At 39.4% G+C, this 13982-nt stretch overlaps 1 pseudogene; it reads right to left on the bottom strand.

The window, feature by feature from the left end:
- Nucleotides 1-9435: 9435 nt before the first annotated feature.
- Nucleotides 9436-9790, bottom strand: LOC129006434 (small nuclear ribonucleoprotein Sm D2-like; annotated as a pseudogene).
- Between the last annotated feature and the right edge of the window lie 4192 nt (nucleotides 9791-13982).

Raw genomic sequence — 13982 nt, 5'->3', positions numbered from 1 at the left:
CCAAACACCACATGTTCTCACTCATAAGTGGGAGCTGAACAATGAGAACACATGGACACAGGGAGGGGAACATCACAAACCAGGGCCTGTGGGGGAGTGGCAGGCTAGGGAAGGGATAGCATTAGGAGAAATATCTAAAGTAAATGACGGGTTGATGGGTGCAGCAAACCACCATGGCACGTGTATACCTATGTAAGAAACCTGCAGGTTCTGTACATGTATCCCAGAACTTAAAGTATAATAATAACAATAATAATAATAATAAAAGAAGCAAGATAGTTTGTGATACATAATTCCAAAAGTCTCAGAAACTGGAAGTTCCAGGGACCCTTGAAATTTGGTACATGCAGAGAAGAAGAGAATGATTTTAGGTCTTCATGGGGAGACTTGAATTTTTTTGCCAATCTCCTTTTCAGAAAAGAATGTTTCCAGCTCAAGTTTTAACTGAAAACACAGCTTAGCTGACTACATACAAAGGCTTGGGGCTTTGTCAAGTGTGGCTAAGTGATCTTTAAATCAAAAGTTCAGGTCATCAGGGATTAGGAATTGCTCCAACAATTGCTTATCTCTCTATATTCACCTTGTTGCTCCAATCTGGCCTCTGGGTGTTTCCACTACCTTCAAGTCAGCTCAGCCATTAATTTTGAAAAGTGGGTGTGAGTAAGTTTGGGGGGAGGAGGGTTCTAGGTTATTTTTATTGATGTATTTAATAGGGCATTTTTCTAATTAACAAATGACCATGTTTCTGGGAGTTTAACTCTTTTCTATATGCCTTTTGAATCTCCTAAATAGTTCATAAAATGTTTTAAGGACAAGCTCCTAGAACACCTTTCCCAGCCTATCAGCCAGGCAACCAATCATACCTCCTCCACCCTACAGACAACTGGGAATTTACTCAACTGAAAAGTTGAACAAGTGACACAAGATACAGGTGAGGAAGGGGATGATCCAAAAGGGTGTGAATGTGACTGAATGGTGAAATCCTAAGTGCCTCTGCCATACATGCTCACAGAATGCTGGCAGCCAGGCTCAGACCTCCAGGTCTAAGTCGGAGAAGCCGTCTGCAAAATGACCAGCCTAAGAATGAAAACCTATAGATGTGGATATTTGAGAATCCGCAACAAAGAGCAATAATCCTACAGTAAAGCCAACTACTCACCAGCACCCTCCACACATGCACTGCTTCTACAGCTTTGTAGAACATCTAACTTAAACATGTAAATAAAAAAAAAGAGCTAAGAATTATAAGACATTTAAGAAACTCCTCCACATGAAGGATAGACATTAAAATAAATAGGAAAAAACATGCCTGAGAGACAAAACATAAAGCAGAAGAAAACTTATCCCAACACACTTATATTTAATAAGTAAAAGAGAAGATTTTGTCTTCATAGAACAAGAAAAGGAGGCTATGAAAATGGACAAGCATATTGAATAAAGACTTAATAACTTTGGGGCGAATAGCAGATTCTAAGATCTTTCAGAGAGGGGAAAATAGTCAGATAAAAGAATATGTAATCAGAATCTCACCAAATTTCATAATCACAATGTAAGAAGCTAGGCTGCAGAATGACATTCTAGAGTAAAAGGGAGCAATGGTTTCAAAGTTTTTGGGGACAAGAGGCACACTGGATTTCTATATACAGCCAAACTATTAATTGAGGGTAAAGGTAGGAAATGATATATTTTCACATGTGCAAGTTCTTAAATAATTTACCTCCCAAGAATTCCTTCTCAAGAAAGTAATGCAAAACATGAGACCCCAAAATGAAGGTATAATCCAAGAAGAAAAAAGACAGGGGATCCAGAAAACAGGAACTCTACCAAGCAAGGGAGTAAACAGAATTTCCAGGCCAATGAAGAATAAGGATGAATACCATGCAGCAGCCTAGATTCAAATGGGGACAGAGACCTCCAGGAGGAAAAAGATAACCCTGAGCTAGTTGAGTAATTTTAACATATAGAGAGAAGATATACACTTCCAGTAGAAAGTTTGGCATGAATTATTGATAGGTACATTAAAAACTCAGAAAAATAAAAGAGGTAGTTATTAATGTAAGTCAAAACAAAGTTTAATCATCACAGACACTACAAGATGTGGCTCTGAATAATAAGGTAAACAGTGAATAATGATTTAACCAAAACAACAATATGTGTGTAGTGAGAAATAGGCTATAAGTCAGCAAAAATCCTCACTTTTTATAGTATTTTTCCAATAGATACTAAAATGGAAATATTAGCAGATATCAGTAGATATCAAAAGAAACATGTTATTTAGAAATCAGGAGATAAATTTCAGAAGACATGCTCCCAAAAAATCTCATAGCAATTGCCCCTGAAGAACAATATTCTGGGAATTGAGGGAAGTGTGGAGGATAAGAGACTACTGGTTTCATTATGTCTTATAGAACTATTTGTCTCTAAAATATGTATGTGCATTGATTTAAAAAGAAACAAAAATTTAATTTTAAAAATAAAAAATATATACATATTATTCTTTAATATTTTTGGAATCATACGTGTATCTCATTTGAATATGATTTCACTTTTTGGCTCCTTGGAGTCCAGCTTTGTCTAGTTTGTGAGCCTACTCAATGTTCCAGGTGCTGGGCTAGATGCTTACTGATATTCATATATTGGAGCTTCACAACAATCATATGAGGATGTTCATTGCACTTCCCTTTTCAGATAAGAGAATAAAGAATCTAAAATAGAGAATAAAAAACAATGTTCCAGAGTTTCTTGGAGCAAAGGGTGGTTCTGTGACATAGTTCTGGCCAAGGAGCTGTAATTAAAAATCTGCAGGCAGCTGGTCTTTCTGCCAGGAATGTAGGCGTGCTACAGCCTTCTTAAATCAAGGAGCATACAAGCCACGCATAGACAACGAAGGCTAGAAAAAGCCTGGATCACCGATCTTCTCCATGAGCTGCCAAGCCAGCCAGGACTATCTACCTCCAGACTTCTTGTTAAGTGAGGAAAATAAAAGTGTTTAAAAATATTTAAGCCACTCAAGTAAGATTTACTATTGCACATACCTAAACACAACTCAGCTAATAGAGGCTCCAAAGCCTCTTCTCTTTTCTAGGTCTTGTTGCTTCTCAGACACCCAATTTAGGCTGTCAGGAAAGGAGAGAATAGTTCCCAGGAGAGGGTCCCCCTTTTCAATGTTCTTTCACATTTCTCTGTGAAGGTACATGGAGGTGGGAGTCTCCAGAGAAGTGCTGATGGATTGCATTGTCATAGAAGCACCAACTTTCTGAGATCTAAGTCAAAATTTTTCTGGCTTGGTGAGCTAATCAATAGAAGCTTTCCTTTTGAAGCTGGTTGATAGAATTGACTAAGATGGCAGAATTGCCTACGGATAGTCAGAGCCCAGGGCAAGGCAGGAATTGCACTGGACTTATCTGACTTTTTGTTGTTGTTGTTGTTGTCGTTGTTTTAAGTTAACTTATAAATAACAAGTATAGTAACAATATCCTGTAGACTGAATGTCTGTTTTCCCCCAAAATGAATATGTTGAAAACTGATCCTTAATGTGATGATATGTGGAGGCGGGGCCTTTGAGAAATGATTAGGTCATGATGATGGAGTCCTCAATAATGGGATTAGTACCCTTATTAAAGGGACTCCAAAGAGCTCCATCCCCCCTCAACAATGTGAGAATATGGCAAAAAGATGGCCACCTATGAACAAATAAGTGGGACGTCACAAGACACCAAATCTGCCAACGCCTTGGTTTTGGACTTCCTAGTCTCCATAACTGTGAGAAATAAATTTCTGCTGTTTACCAGCCACCCAGTCTATGGTATTTTGTTACAGCCGCTCCAACAGACTAAGATACAATGTTAAGGGGTAGGGGAAAAAATCACCCACATACCACCTACCCTACCACAACTATTTTCATTTTCCAGTTTTCTTAGAGTCTATGCACTCATGCACTCTTACTTTTCACAGCTATAACCATATACATATAATTCAGTTTCTCTTTTACTTAACATTATCACAACAAATCATATTTTTTCCATGCACAGTCTCCATCATTTTCACTTTAATAATTTATTCTTTTATTAAATACCTACTATGTTATAGGCTCTAATGTTAAAGCTACAAATTGAATAATATTTTATCAAGTAGCTATATCATGGTTACTTGACCATTCCACTAAGGGGATGAACATGTAGTTTGTTTCCAGTTTTTCCTTTTATATATAATTTTTGCTGCCATGATCATCTTCATAAGCAAGTATAACTTTTTTGTTTGTGATAATTATTTTTTATTTTTGGCAGTGAGACTGGACCAAAGGCTAGGGATATCTTAAGGCTCTTAAGATACAGTACTGTAAACATTTTCAGTGGGGGACTTAACCACCTTTGCTGGAGTTGCACTGGGCTTTCTTCTTCAGATCAGTGTCTTCTGAATCAGACTCTCAAACAGGTATCATTGGTTGACAAAGTCCAAGTTACGTTCTGTGTTATAGCAGCAAGGAAAGTTGAGGAAGAAGTGAGTGTCTCATTTCCACCTTCAGACATGGAGATAGATGAGAAAATTTTCCCAGATGTACAAATTTTTTTTTTAATGTTATGCAGCCAAAACTCATGCTTTCATTTTACATGAGTGAACAGACTGGGCCATTTCTCTCAGTTGACCCTACAATATGGCTTGAGCTTGCACCACTTTACTGAAACTATTCTTTCTAAGGTCTTGCTTGACCTTAGGTTCCCCAAACCTTCCGGCTAATCTTTGCTTATTGTCTTGCTAAGTCCCTTATTTTATTTTGGTAATTCCTCCTCATTCTTGAAAGTTTTTTTCCATTTTGGTTTCCATGATACCATACTCCACTGGTTCTCTTTCTTTGTTTCAGACAATTTTTTGGTCTCCTTTCTAGTCTTCCTCCACTGGATGCCCAAATATTGTTATTCCTCAAGGTTTCCGCCCAACTTTATTTTCTTAAGCAATATCATTCTCACTCATGGACTTAACTGCCACCTTGTATCAGTCTGGCTTTGGTTAGGGGAAAAAAAATCATCTTATATATGCCAGATACGAAGAGTTTAAATATAGGGAACAGCAAACCTTGAAGAACTCAAGAGTAGTGAAGGTCGGGGGAACTGACACCAGTGTTCTCAGTAGCCATTTCAATTATCTTGACCTAAGCTGGTAGTTTTTAAGGGCTCTCCTGGAAGCATCTTTGAACCTGACATCTGCTCCTGCATCTCTCTGCAATTGACTCTGGAAAACAATGACCTCTTCTCTCCTGCTTTCCAAATCTGCAGTGAGTCTCATCTCATATCTGCATCAGCCTTTCCAGAGTCAGGGAGAGTATCTGGTCACAGAATCCCCAGAAAAGTTGGTATTCACTGTGACTGGACTCCTTTAGCTAACATGTTCACCTCTAAACCAATCCCCAGCTCTATAGGTAAGGCATGTGACTTTGTCTATGCTAATCAGTACACTTCATCCTCCTAAACCCAGTGTAACTAACAGTCCATAGAAGGGGACTCTACTCCTATGGAGCTACAGGTGAAATTAGCTTCCACAGAAACACATAGATCTCACTGAAATCTAAGCCTCTTAGAAAAGTGAAATAGGGGGAGAGAGGAATCCTCAGGTGTTCAGTGTTCATCTTTACTTCCATTGCCTTTGTTTTCTCCTGCAAACCATGATAATCTCATCATAACCAGTAACTCTTCCTCTAATCCATTTTCTCATTACAAAGTTATTTATGGAACATGTAAATCTGACAGTGTCACTCCCTGTTTAAAACCATTCGTGGCTGCCCTTCACCCTATTCGGTATAAAGTCTCTGTGATCTGGCCCCATTTACCTCAAGTGCATGTCTCTCTGATTGCTGCCTCTCATTTCATACTCCGGCCACATCCAATCATAATATGCCTGGCATAGTGCTGGTCATACACTGTGTGCTCCACCGATGATTACTGAGTAAACTAATGCATGAAAAAATGAGATGAGATGAGATAAGATGGTTTGTTTCCATTCTGAAGTAAAACTAAGGTAGTCTTCTGGTTTTTTTTTTTTTTTTTTTGTATCCCACTTTCCTCTCATTCTGTATGGGGCTCACTGCACAGTGGGCGTTCAAAGATGCTTGTTAACTAACGAAATTAGAACATTCATTTTATTACCCAAGAAAGAGCTCCATTGAATTTTTTATTCCTGGCAATTTAAAAAGATTTTTCTGGGTTTTATAATTATTGGCCTGTTGTAGGATAAGGAGTGGGTGAAAGAATTCATTAGCTCATTAAAATACAATGAAAGGAACATAATTAAAACATTTAGGCAATTTCTGTATCACAGAAAACGAATAATCAGAGGTACAAAACAAATCCTCAGCCAGTTGCTTGGCTGAAGCAAGCCCACACTTCCTGCTTTCTCACAACACTGTCAACTGGCTGGTTCCCAACACTCTTCTCTATCCACTCCTCACAAGAGAATTTGCTTTAATGAACTCTATTCTTAGTGCAGAAAGCTTAAGTCGTGGTAGCATAAATTATGGCAGGGAAGTACTCTGAAAACCTGGAGAGGGAGAATTGGGGTTTCCTTTTCCCTATCTGCTTCTAGTAGTTTGGTTTTGGCTCAATAACTGTACCTGCCACTGTGCTCAGTGAGTTACCCACATCATCTCATTTAATTCTCCCAAATGAGGTATATCTAATTATCCTCTTTTCATGAATGGAACTGAGGTTTAGTGATGTGTCCAAGATCACACAGCCAGTTAATAGAATCAAAACAAAAATAAATGGTTTTAACCAGACTCCCAAGAGCCCCTGCTTTTAAACATTATGTAAACCGGAATAGTCAAAGGATTTCTTTCTTTGATTTCCATGGCACTTGGTCCTCCCCTGGCTGCAATGAGAGGATTCAACCCACCCCCGACCCCCATGCCATTAGACACAGCAGCTAGCGCTGCATGTTTGATGAGTGACTGTCTAATGCTATTCTCTTCCCTTCCCTACTCCTTGCAACTTTTGCCATTATACCTCCTGCTGATCCTTGGTTCCTTTACTCCCTCACATATCTCCTCGCCTGCTCATCAGTTTCCAAGGATCACCAAATGTCCTTGAGTTCCTCCCAGTAAAATATGGAATTTCTGGATAGTAACACCTGAAGATCTGATGACACAGAAGGAACAGCAGCTTCTCATCTTAAGATGCTCAGAGGAAGAACACAGGGATTATAAGCCTACAGCAGCAATACCCAAGAGGTAAAATACTGCCAAGCAGTTGGCCTAGGACCTAGAAATGGGAACAAGTTCAATTTCTACTTTAAATGACATTATCTGGGACATTTCATATTAGACACTTTCAGATGCTTTCATATTCACCATGTCACAAATCCTACTAGGAGACCATGTATCTTTTTTTTTTTTTTTTTTTGAGAGGGAGTTTTGCTCTTGTTGCCCAGGCTGGAGTGCAATGGCACAATCTTGGCTGACCACAACCTCTGCCTCCCAGGTTCAAGTGATTCTCCTGCCTCAGCCTCCTGAGTAGCTGGGATTACAGGCATGCACCAACACGCCCGGCTAATTTTTTGTATTTTTGGTAGAGACAGGGTTTCTCCACGTTGGTCAGGCTGGTCTCAAACTCCTGACCTCAGGTAATCCACCCCACCCACCTCGGCCTCCCAAAGTGCTGGGATTACAGGCGTGAGCCACCATGCCCGGCCAAGACCATGTATCTCATTTGACTTATTCAACTAACATATCCTCTGCAGAGGTGTAAACTGGAACGTTGACACCCAGGGCAAGTGCCACAAAATGGCCACTCAAACTGGTTTTATAAGCAAGGCCTGGTTTGCAAGTGGGTGTAAATAAAATGCTTTATCTTTTCATTTTAGCTAATTCTTCTTGCTAAGGAAAAACTAAGTTTTTGTTCATGGGAATATGTAACAAATTTTTAAAATATAAAATCTTTTTAAAATATATGAAAATTATATACCCTCCATATTTTGATACCCAGATATAGTTCTGAAACTCCAGGCACAGAACAGTGCCTTGCACATGACAAGACAACCTTAACATTCTCCTCAGCTTAACTGAAATTAAGACTGATTTCTTCCTGACTATAGACCCCTGACTTTCCTTTCCTTAGAGCATTTACTTTAGAAAGCTTTCAATTGTAAATTATTTTCCTGCCCTTTTGAGATGTAAATCATCTCCCAGCCTTTTGCCAGATTTATCCAAGAATGTCTTTCTCAAGAACCTGAGAGCTATCCTTTTGAAATGAAATCTTCAAAAAAGATAGTGTTCCTATCTCACAGTCTCTGTGGAAAAGTAGGAGCCTATATTAATCAGGGTTCTCCAGGAAAACAGAATGGGAAAAAGCGTTGGGCAGGGAGGGGACATATTATAAAGAACTCACACGTTTATGGAGGACAGTAAGTTCAAAATCTGCAGAGCCAATGTTTGAATCTGAAGGCTAGACGCTGCTGTAAAAGCAAGAAGAGTCAACGTCCCAGTTGGAAGACCTTCAGAGAAGAGCCACTGATCCAATTTAAAGACTACTAGGCAGGAGAATTCTTTCCTTCTTTGAGGAAAGTCAGCCTTTGCTTCTATTCAGGCCTTCAACTGATTGGATGAGGCTCACCCACATGGAAGAAAATCTGCTTTACTCAGTCTGCTGATTTAAATGTTAATCTCATCCAAAAACACCCTCACAGAAACACCCAGAATAATGTTTGAGTACCATCACAGAGCCTAACTTCAATAAGCGCCAATTAGCAAAGACAAATGGCCAAATTACATTCACCAACTTACCACCTAATGTTCTCCAGTGCTTTTCCGCTAGTTCATATTTGGGCTTAAAAATCTGCCCACCTTTTATTTCAGTGAAGTTGAGCTCAGTTCTTGTACTAAAATCTCTCTTTTACTGCAGTAACCCAAATAAAATCTGTCTTTCCATTTTTACCAGGCATCCAGTGCAATTTTTCTTCAACACAGATTAATGAAGACTGTACGAGCAAGTGATCTACCAAACTAAAAATCAACCCTGTAGGGTAGGTATCAACATCTCTGTTTAACTACTCCTATAAATAAAAATAAATATTAATGTGTACTTACTATGTGTCAAGTACTGTGTTCAGTGATTTATGTGAATTAATTTACTTAATGCTCACCACTACTCTATGTATTAGATACTCGATTATTCCCATTTCACAGAATAATTATCTGAGAATTAAACAGATTAAGTAACTTACTAAGGTCACATCGTTTGTACATAGTGGAGTCAGAACTAGAATTAAAATTGTTGTAAAGAAATGGCCTGTCTCGAAAGCCACATTTCTACTCAAAATACTATCTATTTTCTTTTCTTTTCTTTTCTTTCCACTAGAAAAAAAACACAGAGCTCTATTATTCTCAACACCAATGGCGGTGGTCTTCGTAGGCCAGCGGAGTGAGTTCTGTCGACAGATAGGTGGCCCCTACTTGCCGGCGATGAATGGGTTCTGCGGGACCACGATGACCAAGTCCCCATAGGAACATCTTGGAGATGTAGCAGTCTTTGTTGACTGGCTTGGACTTCTTCTTGCCCTTGCCGCTCTTAGGTACCTCAGTCCACATCTCCTTCACATTCTCCAGCACCATGTTGCAGTGCCTGTGGAAGGCCTTCACGTGGGCCAAGAGTTTCTTGTTGTGGCGACGGTTGATGAGCACTTGGGTGTTGTTCTTGACTGACTGTGTGAGCACAGAATGTGGACCCATGTTAAATTCCTCCTCCTCTCACTTCTGCAGCTCCTATGGGGTCGTCTCACTCTTGGGCTTGTTGAGGAGGCTCATGATGGTCACTGCGCTCTCGGTTCATTCCTGTTTCCTCCGCGTTGCTGCTGCCTGAATACTATCTATTTTCATAATGAAAACTCATGCTGCCTCTCTTTTCAAATGTTTTGGATTTGAAGATGCAGCCACCCAGGGTAATGATGACCCACTACTGATCTATGTAGGTGAAAAATCAACAGCTAGGAATGGAGTCCACAATTTTCATGAATGCAAGTTTTATGTTGTTTTAGTCAGCTCAGGCTTCTGAAACAAATACCACAGACAGGGTGACTTAAATAACAAAAATTTATTTTCTCTTAGTTCTGGAAGCTAGAAGTCTGAGATTAGGGTGCCAGCATGGTCAGTTTCTGGTGAAGGCCCTCTTCCTGGCTTGCAGACAGAACTTTCTTCCTGAGGGCTTACATGGGTTTTCCTCAGTGAGTGCATGTGGAGAGAGATCTCTCTTTTCCTCTTTTTGTAAGGCCACCAATCCTATCTGATTAGAACAATGCCTCCCCAAACCCCCCTTGGCTTCATTTAACTATAGTTATCTCTTAAAAGCGCTGTCTCCAAAATATAGTCACACTGGGGGTTAGGGGTTCAACATGAATTGGGGCAGGGTTAGGAGGGACACAATTTCGACCACAGCATATGTAGGCACATCTTTCATCCTCTTCTCCTTGGCATGGTCACAAAGCCCTCAATATCTGTTTGAAGGGAAGAGAATAAGTAGAATAAGTCTGAAGGAAATAGGTAGAAACCAAAGGTGGAAAGTGAAGACAAGTTCAATCAATCATCAGAAACGACAGAGACAGGATTACAGCTGCCTGAATTTCTACCTGAAGTCATGGGGGAAAAAAAATGTGTCTGAAGAAATAACAGAGCTAATGTCATAGACCTTCAGTGAAGAGAGACATGCAGACACAGCAGAAAGAAAAATCTATCAAGGTGAAAACTGAACAAGACTCTTTTCTGCCAGCAGCACCGAATAAAAGCAGACTTGCAGAGAGAACTACTGTCCATCCAAGGAGTCATTCAGCTCCTTCAGTTCAAGGAGAATCTGTGCCTCTTGCTACTCCACTTTCTGTCCCCTCCCATACTACACAAAGCCCATTGCACTGCCCAGTAACACCATCACAAAAAGTGCAAGGAAAGGAAAGGGAGGATAAGAGGAATAATGAAGTTCAAGTGCTTAATGACAGTTAGTCATAGACCTAAACGTGCATTTCACTACTTTGTTTCCAAAACAAAGCCAAAAGCTAGGAGAAAGGAACTTCCTTCTTGGCATCCCTCAGATCATCTACTTGGTGGGGTTCAGGAATGGACTTATGTTACCTATTGTTTGTAAGCTTCTTGGCATCCCGAGCCTCTGGCCCAGGTGAGCTTCTCTGAGGTTCCAACAGCCATGGTAGGGTGGGTCTGTTTCTCTAGTAATCTTCTGTCTGGCCTTCTAGCTCCTGGACCTTCCCTGTTCCCTCCTAGTGGCTTAGCACCAAGGAAAGGGTGGCCTTACTTGTAGTTCTTTTATTGTCAATTATTTTAACAAGGGGTAGATGCATGTGATAAAAAAAATGTAATGTTTCCCCAAATCTTAGATCCTCGTCTCAGAAATAACTACAGCTCCATGTGCATCTGTGCAGAGAAACTTGACATTTTAAAGTACTTAATCAAAACAAATGACTGTGTATGATACACAATGATACAATAATATGTGCCCACAGCCAGTGATTGTACACACATAAAACCACTGATTTCAGAGTTGCTGTTATCTGTTTTACTATTATAAGCAGATACCACCAGGGTGAATTACAGTAAGGTTATAGCTATGAATCAATTTGATGTGTTAGTCAAATATGTTATCACTTGTTGTTTGTTTTTATTAATAGAATTAAAATTTCATTTCAGTTTCCATAGAGTTCTGCACAAAAAAGAATGAGCTTACACTGCCAGCTCTTGTATAATGGCACTTAAGTTAACTACAATTATGTTGGTGGAAACAGTTCACCACAAGGTCTCCCAATCCAAGCCATGTGGCTGAATCAAGCAGTTTATAAATAATGTTGTGTGTAATAGACACAAAAAAGTGGTACCAACCTCCCATGCTCACCATAATCCCATCCCAGATTCAGGAAAGGGTACCTGTGTAGCCAGGACATTCTCTTCCTTAGGATGGATGTGGCTGCTGCTGATAAATGCAGCTATTATGACCTTGAGTCAAGTTTTAACTTGACTCAGTTTCCCATCAAGGCTGCTAGCTTAAAAAGGGAGTCAGAAGAATAGGATGGCAGCTAGATGCATTAAGAAAACAAAATGCCTGAGTTCAGCAGTGATTCAGTTCCTGTAGAGGTTAGCTCTGAAGCCTGTGCACAGGGTAAAAATTACTTATAGCCAAATTATCCTTAAAAATCCCTTGGAAAGGCACTACCATGTTGATATACCATATCTTAATAAGTCTAAAGGAACAAATCACTGATTCTGCAGTCAAGGTCCAGTTGAAATGGCTGGTTGATGTTTAGAGGCCACACTGTATGAGGTATGCAAAACCCTGAACACTTGAATCACCTTCACACAGTGACATGCTCACGCTATAAGATGTACTCAGGGAATCAGGGAAAAGCAGATTCACACCTCCCATTCATTCTTTCTCCAGGGCACACACTCACTGACTGCAGCAGGCAGCAAAATCACCAGCACTATAAAATTATGTTTCTCCTGTGTTCCACTTCCACCTTCTTTTATTTTGCCTACTGAGTTTGTTTGAATATCCATGGTTTATACGCTTAAAAGCTTACAGCTTATAGGCTTACACTTTGCTCCATAACAACCAACAGTCCCAGATTTGTGTACATGGCTCAGTCATTTTATAGTGCTCTCCTTGTCCTCCACATAATAATGTGCCCATTGGAGCTTCCAAGAATCTCTCTTTCCTGAGATTATAAGACAGGAAACAGGTGCTTACTTTTCATTACCTTTTAATGACCAATGGATAGATTACTGGCTAAACAGCTGTATCTTTCTTCATGAGAAATTTACCAATTCTAAGAATCAGCATTTTTATGACCAGGTCATGCTAACCAGGACAAAGTTATTCTATTTTAATGTGCATTTCTGATTAAAATATATTCAATACAGGTTTTAATTCTCCTTTCCCAAGACAAAATTATCTCTGAATAATTTTCTGGAGGAAAATTACTATACATTAGTAACTGCTTTCATTTATTCTCTCCATGTGAGGTAATCATAAATAAAACTTTAAGAAATCTTTGATACAGATGCAAGAGGGATTTTGTGAGTTGTGGGAGTGCAGTATCAAGAGAAAATGTTTGTTTGTAAAGCACACTTTATTTCCAGCTAGACTTTATGACTGTCAGTCTCTCACTGAGCCTAACAACTTAAACAGAAAGCCTGACATAAGCTATGCTCTGTGACTGCATTTCCCCAAATTTGTTCTTTGAAACACATTTCTGCAGAATTTTTATAGGTGTTACATCAAAAAGTTTGAGAAACAGTTTTGGTTTTGAAGTTTCATTTACTATAAGACTTCTCAACACTTTTAGTAGGATAATATTCATGACACATGTCTCAAAGAAAAGGATATAACACGTGCCACTTCCCAAACATGTATGACCACACCCTTTTAACAGAACATCTCCAGGGACTAGTGTTCCATGCACCATACTCTGGAAAATGCTGCTCTGTCTAATATACTTAGGATAAGCCAGGATAGGCATGGACTAGAGATCATAAAATTGTTCAAAAGCACAATTATTAGCAACTATTATCTTTCCGAAGTCCATTTACAGAATTAAGTTCATCTTCTTGGGCTTGTATGAGAGAGACATAAATGCCTGTGGAAGGTCTAGATCTATAAGAAATAGGACTAATTAATAAAAATTATTTGCTATAGTAAAGAGCAGATTTTAGAAGCCAAAATTCAAAAGCCAAAAAGATCCTGGGAAAAGAAAGAGTCAGATGAAAGATTCAATATGAAATGGGATTGAAAACAGAAAAATAAAAGACAAGATAAGATTCAAGCAGGAAAAGTGGAACAGCTCTGTAGTTAATTCCACATATTCTTTAAGCATCTGCCAGGCACTGCTGAGAGAGGAGACCAGCATATTTTGCTGGGCTAGGACCCTCTATCTATGTCCATGTTGCCCTTCCTAGAGCTCAGACCAGCCTCCTCATTATTTCTTTGTGGCCCTCCCAGCTG

The sequence above is a fragment of the Pongo pygmaeus genome, chromosome 8 (genome assembly GCF_028885625.2).
Source record: "Pongo pygmaeus isolate AG05252 chromosome 8, NHGRI_mPonPyg2-v2.0_pri, whole genome shotgun sequence".
NCBI classification, from domain to species: Eukaryota; Metazoa; Chordata; class Mammalia; order Primates; family Hominidae; genus Pongo; species Pongo pygmaeus.
Note: the sequence above shows the minus strand (reverse complement) of the source record. Positions and strands in the feature narration are given on the sequence as shown.